Genomic DNA, 18,509 nt, shown 5'->3' with positions numbered 1-18,509 from the left:
TGTCCTCTCCCCAGCTGCTGCTGCGGCTCAGACCTGGCATTATCATTACCCAGTTTACTCAGGGAAGCCCTCGCAGAGAGCTCCTCAGGATGGAGGGGAGAGAGCAGCAAAGACTCTGACAACTCCAATTCAATGCTGGTCTAGCTGAGGATGGGGTACTGAGTCACAGGGTGTGGCAGGATGTCGGGTTGGGGAAAGTTAGAGAAGCAGAAGGCTCCAGTCCTTGGAGAAGAAACAGGTTCTCAGGTGGGTCATGGATGTCGGAAACATGGGACACATTTAGAAGACCTGAAGAGCTGCAACTCCACAGGTGAATGGAACGGGTCACAAAAGAAAAAACAACTCTCACTCTGGTGGACTCCAGTGGGCTCAACCAAGACCAAAGCAAGGAAAGACAGACTAACCCACAGGTAAGATAGAAACAACCACAAGGTCCCTGGGGTAGCCAGAGGCCTGAGAGTAACAGGCTGTGGGAGTTTCAGGGGCTCTGAGAAGGGGCTCGCTACTGCTGAGGGACCCCTGTACCTCTGAGCCAGAGCACAGGGCCTCCCTTAGCAGCCATTTGAGTTCCTAAAACTGCATGATACAGGTGAATAGTTAGAACCACTACCCTGAGTTCCAAGACTGTTCTGTAGGCATGAGGACTTCAGGACCCAGGAAGAGAGTAGAGCCACTGGAATATGTCTGAGTACGTAGTGGGACAAGGCTATTTCAGATCCATTCCCTCATATCTATCCCCATTAATTCTACCATAGCACAAGTCTCATCATTCCATTTCTAGGAGTTTTGCAACAGTCTCCTACCTGCTCCTTCTGCCAACATCTTCTTCTTGCTCAATCTAGCACCTACTCTCACCAACAGGGTCACCTTTATAAAGTACAAAGATGATCACTTCACTCCACAGCCCAACCCTTCAACTAATCCCTATTAAACTTCTTAACACAACATTCATCCACTTCCATGATACCTGACCCCTACCTTAGCTCCTAATTCATCTCCTATCTGAGTCTACACTCATGCACATATACACAGAGACACAAAAGCATGCCTAATGCTCCCACAGTACTAGATCCCTTTTAGTTCCTCAGATACACCAAGCGCTTTTATCTTCTCATGCTTTTGACTGTGCTCTTCCTTTTGCTTAAGATGCTCCTCCTCCCCTTAGCTGTCCGACTAATGATTCCTTGAAGAGAGAATGAAAACGTTCTATGGCAGTCTCAAAATCCCAAAGACTTTTTTTTCGGAAATAGAGAAAACCATACTAAAATTCCTATGGAATTTCAAGCAATCCTGAATAGCCAAAACAACCTTGAGAAAGAATAAAGTTGAAAGTCTCATCCTTCCTGATTTCAAGTCTTATTACAAAGCTGCAGTAATCAAAACAGTGTGCTGCTGGCATAAAGATAGAGATATAGACCAATGGAATAGAATAGAGAGCCCAGAAATAAACCCTCTCATACATGGTCAAATGATTTTCAACACGGGAGCCAAGACCATTCAATGGGAAAAAACATAGTCTTTTCAACAAATGGTGTTGAGAAAACTGGATACCCACATGCAAAAGAATGAAGTTGAACTTGCCTTACACTATATTAAAAAATTAACTAAAAATGGATCAAAGACCTAAACAAGAGAGCTAAAACTATAAAACTCTTAGAAGAAAACATAGGGGAAAAGCTTCATGACATTGGATTTGGCAATGATTTCTTGGATATGACACCAAAAGCATAGGTAACAAAAGTAAAAATAGATAAATTGGACTACATCAAAACTTAAAACTTCTGTGCATCAAAAGACACAATCAACAGAGTGAAAAGGCAACCCCCATAGAATGGGAGAAAATATTTGCAAATCATATATTTGATGAGGGATTAATATCCAGATTATATAAAGAACTCCTACAACTCAACAACAACAAAAAACAAACAACCTGATTGAAAAATGGGCAAAGGATTTGAATAGACATTTCTCCAAAGAAGATACACAAGTCATCAATAGGCACATGAAAAGATGCTCTACATCACTAAACATTAGGGAAATGCAAATCAAAAACACAATGAGATACCACCTCACACCCATTAGGGATGCCTACTATCAAAGAAACAGAAAATAGGGGCCGACCCCGTGGCTTAGTGGTTAAGTGCGCATGCTCCGCTACTGGCGGCCCGAGGTTCAGATCCCGGTACACACCGACGCGCCACTTGTCCGGCCATGCTGAGGCTGCGTCCCACATACAGCAACTAGAAGAATGTGCAACTATGACACACAACTATCTACTGGGGCTTTGGGGAGAAAAAGGGAAAAAAAAGGAGGAGGATTGGCAATAGATGTTAGCTCAGGGCCGGTCTTCCTCAGCAAAAAGAGGAGGATTGGCATGGATGTCAGCTCAGGGCTGATCTTCCTCACAAAAAAAAAAAAAACAAAAAAAAAACCCCAGAAAATAACAAGTGTTGAAGAGGATGTGGAGAAATTGGAAACTTTGTACTGTTGGTGGGAAGGCAAAATTGTGGAAGTGTTACGGAAAACCGTATGGCAGTTACTCAAAAAATTAAAAATAGAATTACCATATCATCCAGCAATTCCACTTCTGGGTATATACCCAAGAGAACTGAAAGCAGGGACTCAAACAGATATTTGTACACCAATTATTATGCAGCATTATTCAAGTAGCCTAAAGGTAGAATCAATTAAAAGTATTCCATCCATAGATGAATGGATAAACAGAATGTGGTATATACAATGTATATATACGCAATGTATATAATACACAGATATTACTCACAGCCTTAAAAAGGAATAAAATTCTGACACATGCTATAAACACAGATGAATCTTGAGGACATTATGCTAAATGAAATAAGCCAGTCACAAAAGAACAAATAGTGCTTGATTCCACTTATATTAAGTACCTAGAGTAGTCAGATTCATAGAGACAGAAAGTAGAACAGTGGTTGTCAGGGGTTGGGAGAAGGGGGGAATGAGGAGTTATTGTTTAATGGGTATAGAGTACAAAGTTTCAGTTTTGCAAGAGGAAAGTGTTCTGGGGATGGATGATGGTGATGGTTGCACAACAGTGTAAATATACTTAATGCCACTGACCTGCACACTTAAAAATGGTTAAGATGGCAAATTTTATGTTATATGTATTTTGCCACAGTTTTAAAAATTAATAATAGTAAAAGTAAGTTATCAATGAGGTACAACAGTGAATTTTGAAAGTTACTTCATTTAAAGAATCCTGCAATCAAATTTCGGTTTTAAGTTAACAGGAATGGTAGCAGAATTACCTCATAGTAATATTAAAATTGAAGTCTACAAAATTCTGATTTATATCACACTATGAATATGGTTTAATTTTAAGTGAAAGATGTTATCTCAGTTATAAAATATTGGTAGTAAATAATTGTAATCTGTCACACTTATAGATTAACAGGAAAAACATACTACATTAAGAGATGCAAAAATATGTTTGTGTAAAATTTAATGAAAATGCATGATTTCTTTTTAAAAAGGTCTACTGCAGTGAAGCTCCAAATCCTCCAGACCCTTCTCTTTAGCTATCAAAGTATCCAAATATTCTTCTAATATTGCACCTCTGATATTGTAATTGGAATCATTGGTTTACATGTTTGTCTCCTAGACTGAAGAGGCATCTTATAAATGCTTGTTACCCAAGCATGTAGCATGGTGCCTGACGAAAGGAGGTTCTCAGTAAATGCTGGCTGGCTGGCTGAAAAAGAAAAAGCAATTAGGCATGAGCTTTGTATACATTAGTCTCTGAGAGTATCTCTGAACAGGTCTGAGGTGAGCCACCTTGAAGACTAAAAGGATACCAGGGCTGACTGGCTCTGAGTCGGGTGCCAAGCAGAGCACTTCCTCAGGACTCTGAGAGGACCACATGCAAGGCGGAAGCTTTACTGTGGCACAAAAATTCTTCTTGTAAGTCTCCTCATGCCCCAGGTGCTAATGGAGACAGTTGCAGGAGCCAGAGGCAAGAGGAAGAGGGACAAAGAAGGCAGGTCAAGAAGGCAGGTTCTTTGTTGTGGGGGGGGGGCTATCCTGTGCATTGCAGGGTGAAGAAAGATCACCTCTGGATGGCCCATCCTAAAGAGCAACCAGGAAGACCCTACGTGGTCCATGTGACACAAGTCAGCCTAGAGACGGGGTGAGTCCACCTTTACCCTAAAGGGCCAGGGAGTAAATATTTCAGGTTCTGCGGGCCATATAGTCTTGTCTCAACTACTCAACTTTGCCATTGTGGTATGAACGCCACCACAGACAATACATAAATGAACGAGTGTGGCTGTGTTCCAATAAACTTATTTTCAAAAATAGGTGGCAGACCCAATTTGGCCCACAGGCCACAGTTTGCAGACCTCTGACCTAGATTCTTACTATTCAAAGTATGGTTCAAGGAACAGCAGCATCAATATCACTTGGGAGCTCGTTAGATCTGCATAATCCTGGGCACCACCCCAGACCCTCTGAATCAAAGTCTCATTTTACAAGATGCCCAGTAGAGTTTGCCAAGTGCTCTGCCTGACCTCGGAGATCCCCCTCAGCCTGAGCACTCAGGTACTACAACCGCACAGGCCCAGGAGGAGCTGCACTTAGTGCCTACTCTATAAATCTGATCTAGGGGAGGAGAGTGAGTCCTCACTGGACTGCCCCACAGTCAGTTAGTCAGTTCTCCACGTGGTTACAGAGCACCTTAGTGAGGACACCGAAACTGAGGGCAGGACTTGGCAGAGATTCTTTCAGGGCAGCTGCCACCGAGACAAGGGAAGCAGAAGTTAAAGAAGGGATGAACCTCAGAGCCAAACTCTACTCCCAAAACCTTCACCCTCAGCCCTCCCTTAATAGGGATGGACCAGCTTCAGGTAGCTCTGGACACTTTCCACCGGTGGTTTGCCCTGTAATTAAAACATTTCTGCATCTCCCACTGTGATGGTTAACTTTATGTATCAACTTGACTAGCCATGAGGTGCCCAGATTAAACATTATTTCTGGGTGTGTCTGTGAGGGTGTTTCCTGATGAGATTAGCATTTGAATCAGTGGACTCACTGAAGGAGACAGCCCTCCCCAACAGGAGTGGGCATCATCCAATCCATTGAAGGCCTGCATAGAACAAAAGGTGGTGGAGGAAGGAGGAATTTGTGGAATTGGCCCCTTTTTTCCTGCTTCACTCTTTGAGCTGGGACATCTCAGCACATCTCATTGTCTCTGGCCCTCAGACTGGGCTTTACACCATCTGCTCCCTTGGTTCTCAAGCCCTCAGACTCGGACTGAATAAACCACTGGCTTTCCTGGGGCTCCAGCTTGCAATGGCAGATGGTGGGACTTCTCAGCCTCCATAATGGCATGAGCCAATTCCTCAAAATAAATCTACTTTTATATATAAATAAATACATATATATATATATATATATATATATATACCTCCTACTGGTTCTGTTTCTCTGGAGGACCCTGACTAATACACCTATCAATATAAAGATAAGGGGCATGAAGCTCTCATCCACCTCCAAGTGCAAATTTGTGCTCTGTTCTTCAAGGAAGTCATGATCACTGGCTAGCTCCTAAAACAGCGATTCTCAAATTTGGGCAGTTTGCCCCCAGGGGACATTTGTCAATGTCTAGAGACATTTTCCACTGTCACAACTGCAGTGGGGGTGGGGGTAAGGATACTGCTAAAACCTTGCAATGCACAGGATAGCACCCCCCACAACAAAGAACTATCTGGCCCAAAACGTTAATGTATTGAGGTTAAGAAACCCTGTTCTAGAACAAATATCATTACTTCATTGACCAGCCTAAGCAATTCTCAGTGTTTGTGAACCTCATGCGCATCACCAATACAGTCATAAAGGTGTCAGAGAGAGGGGCGCTTGGCAGCTCCCAGCAGCCTTGATCAGGACGCTACAGGTTCAAGCCCTGGGCCAGTAACTCAATGTTCCCAGTGACCAGATTTGAATGGGCTCTGGGAGAACAACTCACATTAACCAAGCCCTCAAGAGAACACATCATCCACCAATAGCAGTTTATTAATTCTAATTGGAGAGCCAGCTGGCACAAGATCTAGATCAGGTCCTCTTCTAGACAAGTCAACCCTGGAGATTATCTTGGCAAGGACAGATTATGCCTAAGGACCCGTATATTTTCAAAGCCAGGGCTTTCTCCCAGTGATAACCCATTGGATTAACCCCACACCATTCTAGGGAAAAATCATGTCTAGAGAACACTCTACGGCCAGTCAGCCAGCATCGAAGCACACTCTCTTTGGAGAGCACCTACCAATTCTCACAAACCTTACTCTCCAACTGCTTTCTTTCATCCGTTACCCAAAGCTCCTTCACCTAATTACTGACAAATTGCAGCACAGTTGAAAAGAAACAGCTTCTTTCCACTACTTACATCCCAGAATTTTGTCTTCCTGAACACACGCTGGTCTCCCAATGAGGATGACAACCTGTCTTATGAGCGCTCTCTCTTAGACTGACGGTTAATTGCATGCATTGTCTACTATTTTCATGGCTTCCATTTTAGAGGTAACTTCGTTCCCAGCACTGCAAATTCATATTCCCTGGAACTTTGAGTCCACTCATGTATATTGAGTGTAATCACTAAATGTGTGAAATGACATGTGCCTGGTGATGGTACATTTCATCTTACATCTCCATAGCAGCAGTGAGTATCCCTGGCATGTGAGCCCTCGTGCACATGACTATCTCATTACATAGTATGCAGAGGTGGTAAAAAATCTCATTATCCCTTAAGCTACCTGGGGAGAGGTGTGTCAGGAACAGAGAAATATCTGGTAAGAAAAGTTCATCCCTGATGACATTGGTATCAGGCAGTAAAGGTCTTGAAACTTGGTTGGCCCAAGTTGGCTTCTCAGGCTCTAAACAAAAAGAGAAACAGCACAGAAAACATCAAAAAGCCATCACGTGCCTGGGAGACTGCATCATGCATTAGACCTGGTATCATCATGAACTGCTTAGCATGTTCATGCTAAGCTCTGGTGGTATTTGTTTGGACCCCTGAAGAGATGGAATTGCATCCCCTGAGAGGATAAAGCCCACTGCCAGAGTTTAATCTGGAATTTGAACCAGACAACCAGAGAAACCAACCTCCCAAAGTCATAGCAGAAAGAGAAGCACGGGGTAAAAGATCAAAGACACATGCTTCCTCTCCTCTGCTGCCAGCCGAAACCCACAAAACAGCTAGTGGGATGTGTTGCGTGGCCCCTCGTCAGTGAAGTTTGCAGGCCAGCCTCTCTGGAACAGGAAGGGAGGGAATTCAGTTCCCAGATAGCAATGCCCAGATGCGCCATGAAATGAATGAAGCTCTGCGTGGGCAAGAAAAACCTGGAAATGTTGATATGTGGATTCCCAAAGCCCATACCTTCCATCCAGAAGTCTCAAGGCCTCTGTTCAACTCAGCTAGGAAAGCCGGTGGGGGCCTCTGAAAGGCCTGGGTCCCACATGGTCCTTTACGTCACAAGCTTCATTCAGAAGTGTATTGAAAGAATGAAATCAGTCCCGGAGCTTCCGGAGCACTGAGCATCCCCTGTTCCACGCGTACACACTCATTCGTTTGTCCACACTGCTTCCTGCCAACTGCTGCAGCATCGGACTTCCGCTTGTTTATTTACGTCATTATAGATAGTTATCCCAGCTGCCTCTGCCTCACAAAAGATTTGCAGCACCTTCCTATCTCTATTTTATTGGTGAAGAAATTAAGGGCAAGAAAGAAAAGGAAACTTGAGGCACAGGATCGGTAGTTCTTCAGAGACGCGCGCACCAAAGTGTGAAGCAGGTCTTTGAGACCCACTCACCTTTCACTCTTCGCTAATGAAAACCACCCAAGGACTGACCCCAGCGTGGTCACACGGAGTCTGAGATACAAAGGTCTGAATGGAAAAACAGCCCTCACATCACAGGATGGGAAGAGGATACACATGGCCCTGCTCAACTACTGAGCAGAGAGAAACCACAATTTTCTCTGCAGGATTGATGAACACCTGTGCATGACACATCCAACATGCTGGCTTGCCAGCTGCTTGGCTTCCTTTGCTCCACTAACCTTTCCCTCCAACCCCCTGTAGCAAACCATTTCCAGGGACGTATCCTAGACCTTGTCGTCACCTGGAAAGGCGCCACCTCTGAAATCTGGGCTGTGAACTCCTCAAGGGTGGGGACCTCGTCTTCAATCTTCTCTTTGTTCCCAGAGCCTCCCAAAGTAAGTGCACAGAGCTGATGTTGAGTGATAGTTGGATGAACGACTCACACTCAGAAATCTCACTCTCCAACCAGAACTTTCTATCCTTCTACTTCTCTCACCCTTGGAATCAAAGTAAATGTGCTCCACTCCCCAACCTCTCTGGGACCTCTGGCTTCTTGTACTCTCCAGCTCCCCCTGTTTATCAATCTCAACTTACATTCACTTTTCTCTCCACAGCCTGGCTACTGTAACTACATTTCACTCAGCTCTTACCTGGATCTTTCTGTCGCCCTCCCACCACCCCCAGGCCCAACCCCAAGACCACTCCAACCCACAGCTGCCTGCTTTCCCGCCCACAGGCTGAGTGCTTCTGCAAAACGTAAAAAGGGACATGTAGGATCCCATACAATGAAGGCCCAGGAGAAAGCACACCACACTCTACCTCTCTCTTCCAGCTCCCATCTTCATCCTGACCTCCCTGTCGCTTCCCATCTTCCCAGGGAGAATAGAGGCCAACCGACATGAACGGGGACTCCCCCTCTTCCTTCGCATCCTGACCTTCCTCACGCCTGTCTCTAAGGCAGTTTTTACCTGTGCTTTCGATCAAATCATTTCCTCCTTCTTCCTATTAGATTTCGTTCCATCAATGATTTTTCCTTCTTTCATCTTCCCTTTTTTGACTGATCTCAATCTCTCTATAGCGAGGTATGCAGATAGGAAGATGGATGGATGGATGGCTAGATAGATAGATAATACACACACACACACAGACGGAAAGAGACAGAGAAATTATACACATGTATAATTCCTCTCTCTCTACATGTGTGTGTGTGAACGTGATATATATATAATATATACATATGTCATGTATACACATATATATTCAGAGGCGTGTATATGCATAAACAAATGCATGTATGTGTGCACACATGTATATGTGTATGTGTGTATATATACATATGTGTATGTATATCTATCTCTCCTTCTCAAACATTTTCTCATCCTTTCCCAATCACTCTTGTAATCTCTCTCTTTCAATCTCCTGGTCTTATCTACTCCTTATCTACAATAAACTTGCTTAATTGCTTCCATCCTTAAATGACCTTCCCTTTGCTCAGCCTCCCCTCTGGGTCCTTGTCACTCACTCTCCTTCCTTCACAACCAAACATCTTTGTAGAAACCTACGCTTCCTCTCTCCATTTCTTTATCATCATTCAATCCTCAGCCCACAAATATTTGGCTTCACATCCAGCCCATCTACCAAAGCATCTGTTGGTAAGGCAGCATGATGAAACCATCGGTCTGCACTTCTAACAACAGCTCCAGAGTGGAGACTACAAGCTCTTGGCTGTTGGGGATCTCATGTCCCATCCTTCTCCATCTGTGCAGCCTAGCACAGAGCCTGACATGTAAGTTCTTAAAATGAATTTTGTCAGAGAGATGGAAGTCAAGGACTTAAGTGAGTGGGGCTAAGGTGGCCAGAAACAGGCTTTAAAACAGAATGAATATGGCGATATAATGGAGAAAAGATAGTCTTTTCAACCAGTTGTACTGGGACAACTGAACATCCTCATGCAAAAAAAAAAAAAAAAAGAATCTGGAAACGAAACTTACATTTTTCACCAAAAAAGAACTCAAAATGGATCATTTACATTTATGTAAAACACAAAACTATAAAACTCCTAGAAGACAACAGGAGAATATCTAGATGACCTTGGTTTTGGCGATGACTTTTCAGATACAACACTAAAGATACAATCTATGAAAGAAATAATTGATAAGATGGACTTCATTAAAATGAAAAGCTTTTGCTCCATGAAAGACACTGTCAAGAAAATGAGAAGGTAAGCTGCAGAATGGGAGAAACTATTTGCAAAAGACAAGAGATGATTATCCAAAATATAAAAAGAACTCTTAAAACTCAACAACAGGAAAATGAACAACCTGACTAAAAAACAGGCAAAATATCTGAACAAACCCCTCACCAAAGAAGATGTATAGATGGCAAATAAGCATATGAAAACATGCTCCACATCATATGTCATTAGGGAACTGCAAATTAAAACAACAATGAGATACACTACACACATATTAGAATGGCCAAAATCCGGAACACTGACAACACCAAATGCTAGCGAGGATGTGAAGCAACAGGAACTCTCTTTCATTGTTGATGGGCACACAAAATGCCACAACCACTTTGGAAGACAGTTTGGCAGTTTCTTACAAAACTAAACATACTCTCACCATATGACCCAGCAGTTGTGCTCCTTGGTATTTACCCAAATGAGTTAAAAACTTATATTCCAGGTGCTCGCAGGGTTTCCTCTGAGGTCCCTCTCCTCGGTTTGCAGATGGCCACCCACTTGCTGCCTCTTCACATGGTCGTCCCTCTGTGCACATGCAGCCCTGGTGTCTTTCCCTCTTCTTATAAGGACACCAGTCATATAGGATTGAGGTCCCACCTAAAAGCCTCATTTTAACTTAATCACCCCTTTAAAGATGTGATTTCTAAATATGATTACATTCTGAGGTAGTGGGAGCTGGGACTTCAACATATGAATTTAGGGGGGAGAGATAACTTAGCCCATAACATTGGGAGAGTCTGTGCATGTTTAGGGGCAGGGGCTATATGGGAACTCTCTATACTTTCCACCCAATTTTGCTGTTAACCTAAAACTGCTCTAAAAAACAAAATCCATTAAAAAATTTTTAAAAATAAAACAGAGTGAACAGTTTCTGAACCATCAATGACATCTATATAATTCCTGAGACCCAGATAAGGAGCTTTGTCTTGAATTGCAAATGAGAGCTGCGTTACAGAATCAGGTCTTGGACCTAGTGTGGTCCCAGACAGGACTCACATAGTGGCCACAGATCACGGGGGTCCCCAACATGCTGTTACAGCAGAGCTCTAACACGAAGTCTGCAGCCTTCACTTAGGGCTAGGCAGAGGTCAGTACTACGGATGGCTCACCAAAAATTTCTAACTTTAACATACTGCAATGCCTTTTAAGCTGGATACAGCCTATCTTCCTCTTCCAAGGTAGTGCCTGCTTGTCTTAAGTCAACAAATATTTATTAAGTCTCACCAGAACTATTTATTTAGCAAAGTAGTCTGCTGCTACCAAGGACTGAGAACTCCCTGAAGGCAGGTCCATGTCTTAGTCACCTCTGTGGCCCACTGCGTGACTCATAGTAAATGCTTCTTTTGATTGAGTGAATCCAGAAATGAACAAACATGGTCAGTGAGAGAGATTTGCAAGCTAGCTACCTACAAGGCAAACAGAATGAAGAATAAAAGCAATGTAAGTTAAGTGGTGTAGGTGCAGATGGGAAAGAGTAGTTAATTCCAATAATGTAAGACCAATGGGGAAGACCTGTAATGACTTCGTAGAGAGGTATGATTTAAATTGAACTTTGAACTACTGAGTACTAATTTAATAACTAATTATACTAACAACTCATATTTATCAAGGCCTTCCTCTGCAATCAGGCAATTTGCTGAATGCTTTATGTAGAATATTTAATTTAAGCCTCGTAACAACCCTGTGCTGTTGTTATCCCCATTTTTCAGATGGGAAAACTGAGGCACAGAGAGGTAAAGAAGCCCAAGATCGCCCAGCTAGAAAATGTTGGAGATGGAATTTAAACGTAAGCAGCCCAAATCTAGTGCTCTTAACTCCTAAACTGTGCTTCTCTAGAGTAAAGAAAGGCACTGGAGATGGAAGGAAGAACATGAGCTAAAGTTTATGGCACATCTGAAGCAAAGGGGTAGGCAGAAGGACTTAATAGAAATTGAAGCTGGAAAGGCAAAGTTGGAATTGGATCTTGGAGAATCTGCAGTGCCTTACAAAGGAACTTTATTTTATGGACAATAATATTAACAGGAGAGTGACACAGTCAGTTCTGCTTCCTAGGGTGAAAGCACTGGCAGAGTGTGGAGGATATGTTGCAGAAGCCAGAGAGTATGGTGTGCAAGACTCACGAGGGGCCTAACTCAATAGTCCAGGTAAAGGATAAGTACCTGAAACAAAGATGGCCAGAATAAAATGGGGAGGAAGTTGCTGAAGAAAGTGGCAACCCAGAAACCAAACCAACAGGTACAGACCAGAAAAACCAACCAACCAGTGCCTGCTCTCTAGCCAAAGGACAGGAAAGGGACAGCTTAGCAAGAAACAAAACTCTTAGATGGTAACCACCCTACTTTAGCCAAACACCATAGAAAAAACTCTGGCCCCACCAACACACACACCAGTAAAGGCTGAGTAGGGAGCCTGGGCTTCTACCCTCGAGAGACTGTAGCAAGACATCCCAACATCCCTGCCAGGGTGGTGCCAACAGAGGCCAAGCTGGGAGATGGGACTTTTATTTCAGATAGCTGGTGACGAGCCACCCTTCCTGGTAGGATCAGTGGGCACTACACGCGATCCAACCCGGACTTCTACCCCTATCCAGCAGTAACTAGGTTCCCACCATCACCAGTACGTCAGTGGAGACCGCATGGCATCAGAACTCTCATTCTCACCCAGCAGTAATGAGAAGCCAATCAATAAATGCCAACACCAACATGACAGAGATGTTAGAATTATCTGACAAAGATTTTAAAGCAGCTATGATAAAAACACTTCAATGAGCAATTATGAATGTGCTTGAAACAAATGAAAAACTGGAAAGTCTCAGGAAAGAAATAGAAGATAAAAGAAAAAAATGAAAATTTTAGGATTAAAAAATATAATAACCAAAATAAAGAACTCAGTAAATGGGTTCAACAGCAGAATGGAGGGGACAGAGGAAAGAATCAGTGAACTGCAAGGTAGAACAGCAGGATTTAGTCTTATTGGACAACAAAGAGAAAATAGACTTAAAAAAACCTGAACAAAGCCTTAGGGACCTGTGAGACTATAACAAAAGATCTAACATTCGTGTCGTCGGAGCCTCAGAAGGAGAGGAGAAAACAGGCAGAACTGAAAAGTAACTGAAGCAATAACGGCTGTAAAATCCCCAAATTTGGCAAGAAACATAAACCTACAGATTCAAGAAGCTGGGTAAACCCCAAACAGGATAAACTCAAAGAAATCTATGCCAAGACACATCATAATTAAACTTGCAAAAATTAAAAACAAATAAAAACATCTTGAAAGCAGCCTGAGAAAAATGACACCTTAGCTATAGATCAGATACAGATCAGAAAGAAAAATAAAACTGTCCCTATTAGCAGATGACATGATGGTCTACAGAGAACATCCCAAGGAATCTACAAAAACAACAACAACAAAATCCTAAAACTAATAAGTGAGTTCAGCAAGGTCACAGGCAAAATAAACATACAAAACATACACAAATCAAGTTAATTTCTATATGCTAGCAATGAACATGTGGACACTGAAATTAAAAATACAATACCATTTACAATTGCTCACAAAATGAAATACTTAGATATAAATCTAACAAAAACATGTACAAAACGAGAATGCTGAAAACTACACAACGCTGTGGAGAGAAATCAAAGATCTAAATAAATGAAGGTACATATCATGCCACGGATTGAAAGATTCAACATAGTAAGATGCTAATTCTCCCCAAACTGATATACAGGTATAATGCAATTCCTATTAAAACTCCCAGCAAAATTTTTTGTAGATATAAATAAGATTATGCTAAATTTTATATAAAAATGCAAAGGAACTAGGATGGTTAAGACAAGTTTGAAAAAGAATCAAGTGGGAGGAATCACTCTACCTAACTTCATGACTTACTATACAGCTATATTGATCAAGACTGGGTGTTACTGCAGAGGGATGGATACATAGGTCAAGGGAACAGAATAGAGAATCCAGAAACAGACCCACACAAATATGCCCAATTTTTGACAAGGGTGCAAAAGCAATTCAATGGAGGAAAGAGAGCCTTTTCAACAAATGGTGCCAGAGCCACTGGACATCCAGAAGCAACACAGTGAGCCTTGACCCAGGCCTCGCACCTTATATAAAAGTTACCTCAGAATGGATCACAGAGCAAAATGTAAAACTATGAAATTTTTAGAAAAGAAATTAGAAGAAAATCTTTGCGACCTAGGGCTAGGCAAAGAGTTCTTAGACTTGACACCAAAATCTCAATCCAAAACAGGGAAAATTGATAATTTGGACTTCACCAAAATTAAAAACATTTCCTTTGTGTTAACAGGATGAAAAGACAAGCTACAGAGCAGAAAAAAATATTTGCAAATCATATATCTGCTAAAGGGACTAGTATCTAGAATGTATAAAGAACCTTCAAAAGTCAACAGTAAGAAGGCAACCAATCCATTTAGAACAGGGACAAAGTCATGAAGAGACATTTCATGGAAGAAGACACACAGATAACAAATAAGCACATGAAAAGGAAAAGATATTCAACATCCTTAGTCAGTAAAGAAATGCAAATTAAAACCACAATGAGATACCACTACACATCTATCAGAATGGCTAAACTGAAAAATAGTGACACCACCAAATGTTGACAAGCATGTGGAGAAACTGAATCACTCATACATCGCTGCTGGGAATATAAAATGAAACAGCCATTTTGGAAAACACTTTGGCAGTTTCTCAAAAAACTAGACATGCAGGCCGGCCCCGTGGCTTAGCGGTTAAGTGCGCGTGCTCCGCTACTGGCGGCCCGGGTTGGGATCCCGGGCGCGCACCGACGCACCGCTTGTCTGGCCATGTTGAGGCCGCATCCCACACACAGCAACTAGAAGGATGTGCAACTATGACATACAACTATCCACTGGGGCTTTGGGGGAAAAAAAAAAAAGGAGGAGGATTGGCAATAGATGTTAGCTCAGAGCCGGTCTTCCTCAGCAAAAAGAGGAGGATTAGCATGGATGTTAGCTCAGGTCTGACCTTCCTCACACACACACAAAAAAACTAGACATGCAACTATCATATAAACCAGCAATTGCACTTCTCCTAGGCATTTATCTCAGATAAATGAAGACGTATGTTCACACAAAAATCCACACAGATATTTACAGCAGCTTGATTTATAATAGTCAAAAACTGGAAACAATCCAAATTTCCTTCAATGAGTCAATGTTTAAACAAACTGTGGTACAGCCATCTCATGGAATACTACTCAGCAAGAAAAAAGGAACAAACTTGTAATACATGCAACGACCAGGATAAATCTCCAGAAAATTACGCTGAGTGAAAAAACTCAATCCCAAAGGTTGCATGTTGTATGATTTCATTTATATAACATTCTTGAAATGTCAAAATTATTGAAATGGGGAAGAAATTAGTGGTTTCAGGGGTTAGGGAGGGGGTGGAGTCAGATGGGAAGTGAGAGTAGCTACAGGAGGGCAACAGAGGGATCCTTGTGATGATGGAAACATGCTGTATCTTGACTGTATCAATGTCAAGACCCTGGCTGTAACATTGTACTATAGTTATGCAAGACGTTATCATCAGGGAAACTGGTTAAATGGAACATAGGATCTCTGTATTATTTCTTGCAACTGCATGTAAATCTGAAATTATCTCCAAAAAAAAGTCTAATTAAACAAATTTTTATGCATGATCTCCAGAGTCATCCTGATTCATAATCTTTTTTTTAATTACTTTCCCCCAGCTTTACTGAGGCATAATTGACAAATAAAATTATATATATTTAAGGTGTACAACATGATGATTTGACATATGTATACATTGTGAAATGATCCACAATCAAGTTAATTAACACATCCATCACCTCACATAGTTACCAATTTTTGTGTGCATGGTGAGAACATGTAGGATCTACTCTCTTAGCAATTTTCAAGTGTACAATACAGTATTATTACCTATAGTCACCATCTTGCACATTAGATCCCCAGAACTTATTCATCTTCTTTTTTTTTTTAATTGAGGTAACATTGGTTTATAACATTATATAAATTTCAGGTGTACATCATTATATTTTGATTTCTGTGTAGATTATATTATGTTCACCAGCCAAAGACAAATCACCAGCCATCACCATATACATGTGTCTAATCATCCCTTTCGCACTCCTCCCTCCCTCTTTTCCCTCTGGTAATCACCAATCCAATCTCTGTCTCTATGGGTTTGTTTGTTGTTGTTTTTTATCTTCTATTTATAGTGAGATCACATGGTATTTGACATTCTCCTTTTGACTTATTTTGCTTAGTGTAATACCCTCAAGGCCCATCCATGTTGTCACAAATGGCAAGATTTCATCTTTCTTATGGCTAAGTAGTATTCTGCTGTATATATATATACACATAGCATATCTTCTTTATCCATTCATCTCTTGATGGGCACCTAGGTTGCTTCCAAGTCTTGGCTATTGTGAATAACGCTGCAATGAACATAGGGGTGCATATATCTTTACGCATTTGCATTTTCGTGTTCTTTGGATAAATACCCAGCAGTGGAATAGCTGGATTGTATGGTAGTTCTATCCTTAATTTTTTGAGGAGTCTCCATACTGTTTTCCATAGTGGCTGCACCAGTTTGCCTCCCACCAGCAGTGTATGAGAGTTCCCTTCTGTCCACATCCTCTCCAACACATGTTGTTTCCTGTCTTGTTAATTATAGCCATTCTGAGGGGCGTGAGGTGATATCTCATTGTAGTTTTGATTTGCATTTCCCTAATAATTAGTGATGTTGAACATCTTTTCATGTGCCCATTGGCCATAAATATATCTTCTTTGGAAAAATGTCTGTTCAGATCTTTTGCACACTTTTTAACTGAGTGGTTAGTTTTTTTGTTGTTGAGATGTATGAGTTCTTTATATATTTTGGATATTAACCTCTTATCAGATATATAGTTTGCAAATATCTTCTCCCAATTGTTGTCTTTTCATTTTGTTGATGGTTTCCTTTGCTGTGCAGAAGCTTTTTAGTTTGATATAGTTCCATTTGTATATTTTTTCTTTTGTTTCCCTTGCCTGGTCAGACATGGTACTTGAAAATATGCTGCCAAGACCGATTTCAGAGAGTGATTGCCTACGTTTTCTTCTAGAAGTTTTATGGTTTCAGGTCTTACATTCAAGTCTTTAATCTATTTTGAGTTAATTTTTGTGTATGATGTAAGATAATGGTCTACTTTCATTCTTTTGCATGTGGCTGTCCAATTTACCCAACACCACTTATTGAAGAGACTTTCCTTTCTTCATTGTATGTTCTTGGCTCCCTTGTCAAAAATTAGCTGTCCATAGATGTGTGGATTTATTTCTGGGCTCTTGATTCTGTTCCATTGATCTGTGCATCTGTTTTTGTGCCAGTACCATACTGTTTTGATTACTATAGCTTTGTAGTATATTTTGAAGTCAGGGAGTGTGATGCCTCCAGCTCTGTTCTTTTTTCTCAGGATTCCTTTGGCTATTTGGTGTCTTTTGTTGTTCCATATAAATTTTAGGCTGAATCATAATCTTCACATGAAAGTTTAAGAAACACTAAGCTAGAAGATTCACCAGGATATTAGGGGAAATTTAAAATTCTTCCTCATGAGGAACAGTTGAAGGGAGGAGAACATTTCATCCGTGGAAATCTTGGAGAAAGAAGATTCTGAGAGCTTTCTTTTTCCAGAATATAAAAGGATTATACACAAGAAATTAGGATTGGTTCATGTAGCACCAATAAACAGAACACAGGCTGCTGTATGGGAAAGGATACAAGCTTCATGACTGATCAGGCCTGAGTGTAAACTTGAACTCCACTATTTCCTATCTTTAAGACTGGGCAAATTAGTTAACCTCTCTAAGTTTCTGTTCCTCAGCATTAAATGAGGCTGGGCCAGGCCAGTGCCGTAGTGGTTAAGTTTGGCATGCTCCACTTCGGCAGCCCAGGTTCAATTCCCGGACGCAGACCTATACCACTTGTCTGTGGCCATGCTGTGGTGGTGGCTCACACACAAAAATAGAAAGATTGACAGTGGATGTTAGCTCAGGGTCAATCCTCCTCAGCAAAAAGGAAAAAAAAATGAGGCTAATGATTCTGACTTCAATCCATCAGTCAGTGTCTAAGCAGAGAAACAGAAACGGCTTCAAGTATTTGCAACAGTTTAATGGAATTTAATGCAGGGAATTGGTTGCAGTGATAAAGATAGAAATACCGGGTGAAGGTGACAGAGAAGCTGAAACTTGAAGATTGCTGCAATAGATGACAAAGTCAAGAGTTTAAAGATCTTCACAAATTGATATGACTTTAAAAAGACATAATTAGTTGGAGTAATGTCTCACAGGATGGGACCATGAGATAATCCAGAGATTAGCAACAACAAGCAGTAGACAGTTGAA

At 41.5% G+C, this 18,509-nt stretch overlaps 1 protein-coding gene across 1 annotated transcript in view; it reads right to left on the bottom strand.

The window, feature by feature from the left end:
- The window catches only part of EVA1A (eva-1 homolog A, regulator of programmed cell death), a 62,132-nt gene that overhangs the window by 23,246 nt on the left and 20,377 nt on the right, over positions 1 to 18,509 (bottom strand). The gene's annotated exons all lie outside the window — the stretch shown is intronic.

This window comes from Diceros bicornis, chromosome 12, assembly GCF_020826845.1.
Source record: "Diceros bicornis minor isolate mBicDic1 chromosome 12, mDicBic1.mat.cur, whole genome shotgun sequence".
Classification (NCBI taxonomy): Eukaryota; Metazoa; Chordata; class Mammalia; order Perissodactyla; family Rhinocerotidae; genus Diceros; species Diceros bicornis.
The sequence above is the reverse complement of the archived record's forward strand: the minus strand, read 5'-3'. Positions and strand labels throughout refer to the sequence as shown.